We start from the raw sequence: 12,782 nt of genomic DNA on the forward strand, positions 1-12,782 counted from the left end.
CCCGTATTTGTTAAGCGCCAACATGTTTAATATGTCTCCTATCAGGGGATCACAATCACATTTTAGCTGTCGAGCCTTCAGTGTGCTCAAAGAGTCAGTGTATATGAGTCCATGTTTGTGTTTATCAGTGATAATCTTTTTAACAACAACCCAGATAGCGTAAACTTCGGCTGTGAAAACAGAAGCGTGTTGTGGCAATCGAATACTTGTTTCCCAATTTTCCGTTACGGCTCCCACACCCACGTGATCTTTTGTTTTAGAGGCATCAGTGTAATATTGCATGTTATTTTGATATTCGTCCTGAAGTGCGCGGAATTCGTGTATAATGTGTTCGTGTGGGATGTCTCTTTTCTTTAGATGTGTCAACGTCCAATCACATAAGTGTGTGCAATCGTACCACGGGGCCAACCGTTGTGGTTTCTTGGCAACCTGGAGGACTTCGTGGGGAATGTCATAATCCCGACAGTATTGCTCATATCTCAGGACAAGTACCCTAATCATGTTCGGTTCATTTGTGCAGTGTAAGCGTGAGTTGCATTGTGTGAGGATGTTGTAGCATATGTGTTGCGGTGATGACTGAATTCTGAGTACGTAGGAAAAAGTGAGTAATGATCTGCGCTGCTGTAAGGAAGGTTCATTACACTCGACATATAAACTTTGACTAGGTGAAGTTCTGTAGGCACCACTTACCAGTGGCACTCCAAGGTTATGCACTGGATCAAGTCGTTGGATGTAGGACTGTCTGGCTGAGCCGTAAACCACCGAGCCGTAGTCTAAAAGGCTACGCAAAAGAGACCGGTAAACACGTAAAAGGCACGCTCGGTCGGAACACCAGGGCTTATGAGACAAAATTTTAAGTATATTTAGAGCTTTATTTGCTTTAATCTTTAGTGCTTTTATGTGAGTTAGGAAGTTAAGTTTGGTGTCAAAGGTTACTCCTAAAAACTTATGGTCTTGTTTCACCGGCAGTATGGTGTCGTTCAATTTTAGGACTGGATCGCTGTGTAGCCCTCATTTCTGAGAGAACAAAACAGTAACTGTTTTCTGTGTGGAGAAACGGAAACCATTTTTGTTAGGCCATTGTGTAAGTTTATTTATTGTCATTTGCAGCTGCCTCTCACAGGTTGGCAAATTTCAGGCGCGGCAAGCCACTTGGAGATCGTCTGCGTAAACAGAGTGCATAAGAGACGACGGTATAATCTTATTAACTGAGTTCATTTTTAGTATAAACAGTGTCGTGCTGAGAACACAGCCTTGTGGAATGCCATTTTCCTGCGTAAATGTATGAGAATTTACTGTACCCAGACGTACCTGAAATGTTTTATTAGACACAAAATCAGCTAGGAAACTTAGCATTTTACCACGGATGCCGAGATCAGCCAGGTTTCTTAAAATTCCATATCTCCATGTGGTATCATAGGCTTTTTCTAAATAGAAGAAAATTGCAAGACAGTGCTGTTCGTGTAAAAATGCATAACGAATTTCATGTTCCAGACGGATAAGATGGTCAGTAGTTGAACAACCCTTTTGATATTGACACTGGTGGGGGTCTATGAGGTTTCTTGATTCTAAAATAAATGAGAGTCTTATATTGATAATGCTTTCACATGATTTTGCCAAACAGTTGCCAAACAGCTTGTGAGGGCAATGGGTCCGTAGCTGCTTGCGGATGTTGGGGATTTACCGGCATTTAGAAATGGAACTACTATTGCTTTTTTCCACTCTTCGGGCATTATACTAGATTCCCAGATTATGTTGAAAAATTTAAGGAGCGCATCTACAGATGCCTGGGATAGATGAGCCAGCATGGCGTAGTGAATAGGGTCATGACCTGGCGCTGGGTTTTTCCCTGCAGAAACGACTCTGTTTATTTCTTTTTGTGTGAGGGGGGAATCGCACGGTTCATTTGCCGCGCCAGTAGTGGGCAGCTTCTGTTTTTCAGCAGACTGTTTGTACTGTAAAAATTCCTTCGTATGATTCCCTGAGCTGGATACATCACGGAAATGTTCGCCAAGTATATCTGCCTGTTCTTGTATTGTTGTTTGTGTGTCTGGACTTGTAAGTAACGGTATTGTGTAAGATGAGTAATCTGCCCGAAACTTTCCTACCTGTTCCCACATGCGTTTAGACGTGACTGTACTGTTCATGTAAGATACGTATTTCTTCCACGATGATTTTTCTGCCTGCCTTCTGGCAAATCGTGCCTTGGCTTTGGGCTGTTTAAAGCATAAAAGGTTGGTATAGGTGGGCTGTCTTTGTAACGTACCCCAGGCCCTATTTTGAAGCTTGTTTGTTTCTGTGCACTCAGGAGTCCACCAGGGGAAACTTTTTTTTGTGCACAAGACTGGATGTTTGAGGTATTGCCTTTTCTGCCGCTGAAATTAAAACTGCAGTGAACTTCTCATTAATTTCATTTACGTTGAGTTCATTTAAAAAGACTTCTCCAAGTTTTGCATGTTTCATAAAAAACGGCCAGTCGGCAAGATGTATTTTCCAGTGACGTGGCTTAGAGTTTATGGTAGGTAATGTGGGTGATAGGTTAATAAATGCCGGCAAATGATCACTTCCATATGAGGTGCCGAGGACTTCCCACTTAACATCGCTAAAGACAGACGGTGAGCAGAAGGCTAAATCTAGACAGCTAAATTTTCGTGTGCTTGGTGAAAAATATGTTGATGAACCCGAGTTTAAAAGACATATGCTGTTAGACAAAATAAAATCTTCGATTACTTGCCCTCTTTGGTTTGTTGTATCACTGCCCCAGAGGCTACAATGGGTATTAAAATCTCCTACTAAAATAAAAGGCTCCGGCAACTGGTGTATTAGATTTTCCAGTTGTCTAGTAGTAATATGAGTATGGCGTGGGTATATATTCAGCTGAACATTTCGTGCAGGAGTGCCGCCCTGCACGACTATGGCGACTCCTCCTGACAAACGACTAGAGTGTTCGCGGTCCCTTCGGACAACGGTGAAACCTTTGAGAATGTTACTATTTTTTGGACCAAGATTCGTTTCTTGAAGACACTGCAACTGGCGAAAAAGTGTTGATAATGTCTTTGATGTCACCTATATTGTGTAGAAGACCTCTGCAATTCCAGTGTACAATGAAAGCCTTGGTTGTAAAATGAAAATTTTACTCATGTTTGTGAACTTAAACGTTAAAGGTGACATGCGATATGGGGCAGTACACGTTTAATGGGTGGTAACCGTTCAGGTTGCCTGTCCCTTTCTCTATACAGTTATAAGGTTCTTGAAGCGCTCAGAAGAGCGCTGTTCTTTTGGCGTCTATGACGCCGGGCATTTGGTATCGACCTCCATCGCCTTCTCTGGGGCGCTGGATGATCGAGAGCCAGGCGCCGAGACACGCGCCTCGGGCCTTGGCGTTCTGTTTAGTCTTGGGACCTGCGGAACAACTGTCTGCAAGGGCCGTCTTGGATGATGGTGGAGTAGCACTAGCTGCTGCCACCGAGGGGGCGGATGGAGTTGCTACAGGACCACTGTCTGTGACCCCTGTAGACTCCTGAGACCGATGTGGTGCTGCCCCTGCCGCGCCACATTGGCATAGCTTATTTGAGGTAAGAGTGAAACCCTCTTCCTTGCTTCGAAAAATGAAATCTCTTTTACTGTGAGAGCAATCACTTCTTTCCCCTTCTTCCAACAGGGACATGATCGTGAATACGCTGAATGATCCCCTTTGCAGTTCACACAGCGTGGGGGAGCGTTACAGTTTTCAGATGGGTGATCGTTGACGCTGCATTTCGCGCATGCTTCTTTGCCTCTACATGAATGCGATGCGTGGCCGAACCTCTGGCACTTAGACCACCGCCTTGGGTTCGGTATGTATGGTCTGACATTTATCTTTAGGTATCCTGCGTCGAGAGAGGTGGGGAGAATGCTAGTACCAAATGTGAGGATCACATGTTTGGTGGGTAGTTATTCATTGTTTCTTCGAGTTGTAATTCTTTGCACTTTGATCACATTTTGTTCTTGGAACCCCTCGAGGAGTTCCTCGTCACTCAAGCTGAGAAAATCTTCCTCTGAGACAACGCCCCTGCAGGTGTTTAGAGAGCGATGGGGAGAAATCGTGACTTTGATTTCACCAATACTGGCGAGTTCGGACAGCTTTGCCACTTGTTCTTTTGTTCTCAATTCTATAAGCAGGTCTCCACTGGTCATTTTCGAGGCTTTACAGTCTTTGCTAATTTTTTCTATCAAGCATTTCGCCACCAAGAAAGGGGATAGCTTACGCATACTTAGTGTTCCTTCACTATGCAAGACGTGGTAACGTGGAAAGTTGTCTAGGTCGGTTCGGAGGGCAAATTGAAAAGGTGCATCGGTGCGGCCTCTTTTCAGAGACCGATCTGCAAGTCGCGGGAAAGCTTCTGCCATACCATGGTATAAAATTCGGCGGCGGTGGTAGCCACCCACCACCGAGCCCAACAAGAGAACGCTACAAGTACTGAGCAACCTGCACACGCCAGCTATGCACCGCCACTATAACCTAACGCATATAACCAAGATTGGATATACTACACACGGTTAACCCTTACCGCCAGGAAATTCGGAAGTATGAAGAAGTGAAAAGATGACAGGAAAGATAAAAAGGCTAGAGAGAAAGTCGAAGTTTGAAGAGGAGGACAGGAAAAGGCGACTGCCGATTTCCTCCAGGTGGGTCAGTATGGAGGTGCCGTCTATGCGAAGCAGAGGCCAAAGAGGTGTGTTGCCTCCGCCGGGGGGCCTTAAAGGTCCAGACACCCAGCATTGGCTCAACCTCCAGGGTCCCCCTTTCCCCAGACACGGCTAAGCCGCACACGGCTACACGCGGGAAGGTCCAACGCTCGTGTGCTCGGGTACTTTTCCTGGAACGCCACCGCAACCCTCTAGCCACGGCGTCACTAAGTCGACTGTGGGCGGGGGACGATGCGCTCCGTCCGCCACTCTGCGTCGCGGGATTGCCGAGATGAGTTCGACGAACCAGGCTTTGTGACGGAACCCGCACCGTCGACCCGATCTGCTATGAGCGGGGGAGTTGCCGAGGGAACGTCTTCGGAGGCCCCTTCCCACGCGCCGTTCAAGACGCAAGACAATGGACAACCGGCGGCCGCGCTGAGGGGGTCAGCTCGGGGAACAAGATGTGCCTTTCCTGACGTAAGCCCCGAGTTCTGCGAAGACCGTCTGACATCGGTGGGGACCGTGAACATGTGCGGAGAAGTGTGTGTGTGTAAGCCCTCCCGCAGAGAGGCGGCTCGTCTGCGGTGACTTGAAGGTCGTTTCCCTCGCCTTGGGATCGAGGGAGGATCGAGTGTTTATAAACCGCTGTTGTGCGGCTGCTCAGTGTACTTTCTCTCGCGGTCATGCTAGACTGATGTACTTTCTCTCGCAGTCATGCTAGACTGATGACCTGCAACGTCCTTATGTAGATACTGTAAATAAACCCATGCTCCTCGTTCTCGATGAGAAGCAGTCCATCCCTTCAACAACATCCTTACTGTGGATAAGTTGGACGACGGCATGGGCCAGATACCATCTAATTCATGCCCGACTCCAATCTTGACTACTGGTTACGAACGGTGGGATTGACCTCCCAATCGTCACAATGTACGCTGTTTAGAAAATGTTTATTTACAAGATGTACAACAATGAACATCGTAAACATATATACACTTATATGTGCAGAAGCTATGTAGGTACGAATATCCAAAGTATTGCATTTGTAACAGCAAATGTAGCGTCCTTCCCTCTGGCGCAGGGCACTGGAAATATTTTGGAACGGTGCCACGGTTCTTGCCTCTTGATTTGTGTAGCTGCGCCTATGTTGAGTGTGCGTAGGTTGTGCGTTTTGTGGATGGCGATGAATTATTAATGGCTTCACCGGGCTAGCGTGTCGTTCCTGTAATCCATGCAGTGCTCACCGACTACTGCACTGGTTAGAAGGCATGATTGCGCTGTTGTGCCAACAGTGTGGCCGATAAAAGCACGCCGAGTACCGTCTGATGACGCGGGCTGCCTTGGAATTTGTTGTCGCTGATTTCTGGCACTTTCATTTCTTTTTTGGCGTTTCTTTTTCCTATCTCGTCTATTCAAGAAGCCTTCGAGCGCACCCTTCCACGTCGGATTTACCAAAGCCGTGCATTTTGTTTACATTGACATTTATAGCCACATATCGCTGTTAGCTTCAAATACAATGGAAGCGGTGCACTGCTGACGTGAAATAATACCAAAATGTAGCGAGACATACATAGCTGCGCATATGAACCGCGTTGTTGCACTCTGAGACGGGCTAATATCGATGGGCGATCCCCTTAAACAACGGTGGCAGTGAACCAGACACATATATCACAGGCTGTTATTACAGATTCTTGCAGTTCTCTAACTTCATCATTGTTTCACTTTGCGCGTTCCGTCAGGCATTAGAAGGGAAAAAAACTACGCTCGCATAAGCGCTCATTTATAGGCCGTGTAGTTCTCTAACTAAAACACGGGATGCCATGGCTGACAGCACTCGGTAACTAAGCGAGGGGCTAACCAGCACCGCAGGTAACTAATCAGCGCTGTCTCTGCGTGTCTGCCTTTCTCTACGTCCTCGTTCAGTCGCCCTTACAGACTCTGCCATAGGCGACGCTGTTGTTTATTCTGCTGCACCGAATGCGACGTCTCCCTGTTTCCCGTTTGACGCAAGGGTAAACAGTGCGTCCCTGGAGTTAAGTAGTGTGTCGGCATAACGACGGGTTCAGGCCCTTCCATCTACGTAGCGATTGCGAGTGGCTGCAGCCTTCGGGAACGGCGACGTGCAGGTGTTGGCACAGTACTGCGTCGCCGCTTCCCTCGCTCACTGCGTCAGAGCAGTACGAAGTGAAGGGTAGCTGCTTTCATACAGGCTGAGGCCACAACTGAACTAAAGAAGCGGTTTCCTTCGTTCTAACCGCTTACAGGTTTCTGCTCCCGACAGCCGGTAGCCCGGGCACGGACTGCACGGCTCGACTAGGTCTAATCTTCGCCGAGCAGGATCAACATCAGCTCAAACTTCACGCGCACGGTTTGAGGGGGCTGAAGTTAGTGCATCTCAGCGTCGAAATTGTGTTTTATGCTCATATCAGACAGATATATAGACAAGCGAGGGCACTGCGGCTACCGCGCTGTAGCCATCGATAGGGCGGGAATCGGCCGACCTATGTATGGTCGGCCCGTTCGTTTTGCCGGTGCCGTCGACTTGCGGTCTCTTCGGTGTTGCGTCGTTGTCCGCCAGGTACGAGAAAATGGTCTCAGCGAAACACTGTGCTCAACTGTCCGCCAATCGCTGCCGCAGCATTTTTGTCGGTCTCGTATCCAGCCATTGTTGTTACCACGTCCATAAACGAGTACGTCAGGCACGCGCTGTCACCACCATGCAAGAGAGGGCCGACGGTGCAAGAAGACTTCGTCGGCAACGTGAAGTTTTTCGAAGTATCGGCCACCGGTGTAACAGCAGGGTTTTTCGATGAATTTGCTAGCCATCAACGAAAAGGCGGCTACCACTTGGTTCACGGCGCCGTCCGGACGAAGGCCTGGCTGTATTCCGTTTTAAACGTAGTTGCAGTTATACACTCGTTTCGGTACTGCCCTGGCCTTGAGCTGCCAGTGGAGCTGCAGCGTGGTACACGGCCCGAGTGCTTGAAACAGTGAGCGTCCGTGCGCTTCTTATTTTTTTAAACGCCAGGGGGGGGGGGGGGGCATGGAGTATCCTTGCCCCTAAATCAGGCTGCGCGCGCGACCATTCCAAAACGCTTCGTGGTTCAGTGGTTAAGTCACGAATTACGATATTCTGGGGTGAAAGCTTGCAGGTATTGATGTTTTAGGTGTCCAGAGGGCGAAAAAAGATAAGCCACCTCTCTAGGACAATTAATATGCAAATTCCGTCCCGTCGTCATATGAAAACATCATGACACAACACTAATCTTTTCGCGAGGGCGCTTTGGCAGGTTACAGAAAGGAGGGAAATTATTTATTCATGTTTGCGCGAGTGGTGCATGAACGGGTTCACAGGTTGTGAAATAAGAATAAACACTCCTTCTCAGCTGCGATGAACGGGAAACCATCGCATTTCCGGCACCACATCCTGGTTTTTGACCACGCACTTCTCGTACTTGCACCGCTGAGGGAAACCGCGACTGCGCTTGGTGAGGTCAGCGGTCATTCGCATTTCATCCACTCGCTTGGGCAGGGCGCACAGAAACTCTCAATAAAAAGTCAAAAGTAGAGCCAATCTTTGAAGATTGCCGCCGCCCTCCTCCCCTTCGCTTTCCCTCGACGCTCGGCCCTCCCATTGCCGCCGTCCCTCCCAAACAAAGCGCGCTTTTTCTTGTTTGTCTTTGCCATAGAGTTTCTTACAATAACGAAACTATGCTTTTTGCTTCCGCCGCCATCGCGGTGCCAAACATTGCGAGGCGCTTACGCAGGTACCCCGTTTCGCGCCTCCTTTGTGCTCTTGTAGCGTAGTCCCGTGTTTGCGATGCGGGACTACGCTACTGTGCTAGCGTTGCTGTGCCTTCGGGTGCAGCACAAGTGAAACGGACGGCAAGCGACTATTCCGTATTCCGTCTGCCAAGCGAGACGCGGCACGGAGGAAAGTCTGGCTTCAAAGAATCAGCCGGAATTGATTTCAACCCAACACGATGGTCCCGTCTCTGTCAGGTAAAGCTAGCGATTATTCGTGCATCACTAATCTCGCACACTGCCACTTGTTTTATGCGGCTTCGTTTTTTTTTCTTTTTTGCTCTCCTAAGTGCCGCATGTTGGCGCTGCGTTTATTTGCAACTTTCGTGTCCGACTTCAATCAAGTCGTCTTCAAACGCACCTGCTTTTTTGTCGACTCATTCGTACATTCGATGGCGTTGTCTTTGTTCGGCCTGAGCGTATGCGAACATCACCTTTTGGGTGTATCGGCGACGGTACGTAGGCGAACAGGTGCGCTGACGGCGTTCCGATCACTATAAAGCGTTATCGCTCCTTAGCGCCTTATATACATCCGCGTCAAACGGTTATGAACCGTGACCAGACATACTCGGGCGGTGGCATTGCCACGCGGACGGTACCTTGAAAGCGATCTGCGATGCCGACAAAGAGTGCCGACTGCCGATATAGCTTCGCGCTTTGTGTTCTCGCCGCTTACTTAGCGTTGAAGAGAGACACGCGGAGAGAGCCTTCGGATAGCGTCTGCTAGTTAAGCACCACGTAGGGGGAGCCACTGTCGACAGAAGGAAGTGCATGCCGGCGCAGAAGGAGTGAGGAGATCGCATTTAGGGGCTTTAAGCATAGAGAAAGAAAAAAAAGTTAAGAGCGGACACTCCCATACACCTCCAGCGGCCCAATCGACCCTAGCGCGCCTGGCGGTTGGTGAGAGCAACTGGCCTGAACTTCCTGTTTCGGTTTGGCTGGCGCGAAATTTGGATTACCCCCGCGTAACTGACGTTACGCTGTAGCGGAAGCTCGTCATTTCAGACCACTTTTCGTCACCCAAATGGCAACGCTTTTATTTGTCGTTTTGGTTTAGCGGTTCCATATTTTGTCGAGTTCAATATTTGGTGTGAATTGAGGTCATGACGCAATTTTTATTTCGATTAGGTTATAACAGATGGAGATAGAGGTAATCATAATTCACTACGGCTTTATCCATCGCGCTTGTCTTCCGTGTTTTGGTGCAAGCGGTCATATATATCAAAGAGGCAGAGTTTCTGCAATGTCTTTATTCCAAGGCAAGATAGGCTTCTTCTGGGTTCTGCCGTTGTTAAAGCACCACGACACACAGCAGTAGCTGCCGTAGCTTGGATCGCCGGACAGCATGGCATCAGCACGGTCTGAAAATGTCAATAAGTGCACGCTTCGTTAATTACCCAAAACATATGTACACGTCGCAACTGAACCAGGAAACCGCTTTGAATGAATAGCGAACCGATGCACAATATAAAACCACCGACACATTCTGACCTCTGACCCATAAAACTCGGACTTACAAGGATAGATGTTAAGATCCCGTACAGGGGTGTTTAAATGTTCCCAGGCCGCCATCCTATTTAAACCCATGGCATCGCGACCTGTGAACTTTTGGACACCCCTGTACGTACTCAGTATAAGGGGTACATTGGTAGGCAAAATAGCAGTTCACATAGGCGTAGTAAAGATAAATTCGAAACGTCCAAATACGAGGCCTTTGTTCAATAGTGCGCCACTCCACGCCTACGCGACAATACGTTGAGCAATGTATTGCGCCACGAAAAAATGGTAAGCAACCGAAAGTTACTAGAATGCGCAGTACTTCCCAACACGGCCGCCGCAATAAGTACATGCAGTAGTCATTGGGGACTTTTCCCCACCGTTACTTTTCTGTGTAAACAAACCGCACGGACGTATGCACCACCGTCCGTCCGTGCGCCGTAGATACACACCTCGCTGCAGTACAAAACGCAATAAGCTACGCTCGCTGTTTATGTCACATGCCATTGTTTGCAAGCAATATTATTAAAATATTCCGGAGCCCTTAGTCTATAGGGGAGACGCGCAAGCAAAGCGTGGCTATATCGTGCCTGACGTCCTGCTCTTCTTTATTTAGGTAGCGCCCGTCCCCGGAACGCCGCTTTCGGTCTGAATTGGCGTGGCGTCTTTTACGTTCTTTCCAGCGTTCGTCAGCCTCTAGAACGGCCCAACGAAAGGACCGTCATTCATCACGCGATCATGTAAACGCGGGTTAGGAATTCAATTTTCTCGAAACCGGAATTTTCCTGAAATGTGCAATTCCTGATATTGACCTTAAGCGTTGTCCAGCACATCGTTTTTAGTTCCCCAACACGAACTATTTCAATGAAACGCCGATACCGTGGTTATCGCAAACAGCGCTGGACAAGAACGGTTTACCCTCTCAAACCGAGACGCAGCGTCTCGATGGCGTCTGACAAGCTGCGAGTCGCAGCGCAGTGCACAGCTGTGAACCGGTGCAAGTTAATGGCAGTTTCGCGTTGCTTCACGATTTTCATGGAACGCAACCAACAAATATTATTCCGTTCTCGGTGGGGCTAGCAAGAAAGTACATGGTACAGCCCTCTCGTTACGCGTTCCTTGAGTGGGCATGCTTTTCGCATTGTTCGCGTCTAGCCGCCTCATATAGAGCCGCGAACTGTTTTTTTTTTTTAGCGAACCTCGTCGCCCTCGCAAGTCAGTTACTCTAAGCTTCGCTTGAAAACGTGACTCACCTGTCTCACACACGAAAACACCGCCGCAGCCGACTTCACGAAAGCTTCCCGCTGACACGCCGCTGGTGCACGAATCGTTGATTTCTTCTCGATGGACGAATGTAGATTGGTGTTGATGGCAGTACGGATGAAGAACAAAAATCACGGAAGTTGTCTTGGATAAATTCTGTTTTTATGTATAAGAAACGCGCCAAATTGGGGCGTATAATTATTATTTTGTAGAACGATTGAGCAGAACTCATTAAAACTTTTTTTTTTTTTGCGCCTGCGTCCTCTGGCGTTTGGTGAGAGCACTAGTTCGTTACGTAACCGTGACGTAGTTCCTGAGGCCAGATTTCTCGGAGTGTCCGCTCTTAGTCTTTTTCTTTCTCTATGCTTTAAGAGCGCATGCGCCGTTGCTGACAAGAAAATTTATTGACCCGTAGGCACGCTTACAACTGTGGTATGAACCACCAAAAGAAAAGCCGATTTACACTTACATCTGTCGGAGCAGAGATGAGAACGCAGTGGTTGCAAGGCTCATTTCGATAAGCCACCGTTGTTTCTCCGGGTGTTATAAGGGGCAAATGCCTCATTGTTTGATAGAATATGTAAAAAACTCAAAAGTAAAATGGTGCCAATCTAGCACTGCTAACAAAGAGTAGGTCTTCTAACCAAATTCGATAGCAATGTTGTAATGTGAGACATTCTTACAAATAAATTTTCTTAAATTCATCAATTTATTTCGAGCTATTTGTACAACAGTCTTAGTTGCGTATCTCATTTTTTTTTTCGCTCCCCACGGTGCCTCAGTAGCGTTATTGCGTTGCTGAGCACGAGGAGGTAGAAGGTTCGATTCCAGGCCAGGACGGTTGTGCTCCAATGAAGGCGGAACGGAAAAGGGCTAGGGTGCCTTGCTGGGTATATACGTTAAACACGAGGGAATCAAAATTACTTCCGAATGCTCCCCTACGGTGCCCCTCGTGACCCAACGTGCCTTTTCGGGTGGCTAACTCCACAATGTATTTGTGTATAGGGTGTCAGTGCATCAATTATTTGTCGCACAATTGGGGCGAACAGCTCCATGCGATTTTTTTTTTTAGCATTTGATGGTCGTTTTGTCGTGTTGTCTGTGAAACCCTAACGTCCTTGCTCCCCTCATAAGAACTGTTGCAATTACATCATTCTCATCATATCAGTAAAAAAATACCTCAGCCAAAAAACGAACACGGTGAATTTACACAATCTGGCATGGCTGCTCCTTCCCAGCTAAAGGTCTCGTCGCGCAACAGCCAATGCTGTGCGTAAGTGCCACTACAGCAACTAACGGGACCATTCTATTTCAACTCTCATTATTTTATCCTTTAGCCTTCGGTATGATCGGCAGACGGCGGCGTGATTCTGCGCAATCGGACGTTCAGGAATGGCGGGAAATAATAATGGACAAGAGTTTCCTCCTTCTTCCCACCTCTTGGCAAAAAATAAGACATAAACGTTAAGATGAATTACTCGAACAAACAAAGACGTTAACGAGGCGAAAGATAAAAGGAAATGCGAATCTCACGCACTGAGAACTGATTG

The sequence above is a fragment of the Dermacentor andersoni genome, chromosome 9 (assembly GCF_023375885.2).
Source record: "Dermacentor andersoni chromosome 9, qqDerAnde1_hic_scaffold, whole genome shotgun sequence".
Classification (NCBI taxonomy): domain Eukaryota; kingdom Metazoa; phylum Arthropoda; class Arachnida; order Ixodida; family Ixodidae; genus Dermacentor; species Dermacentor andersoni.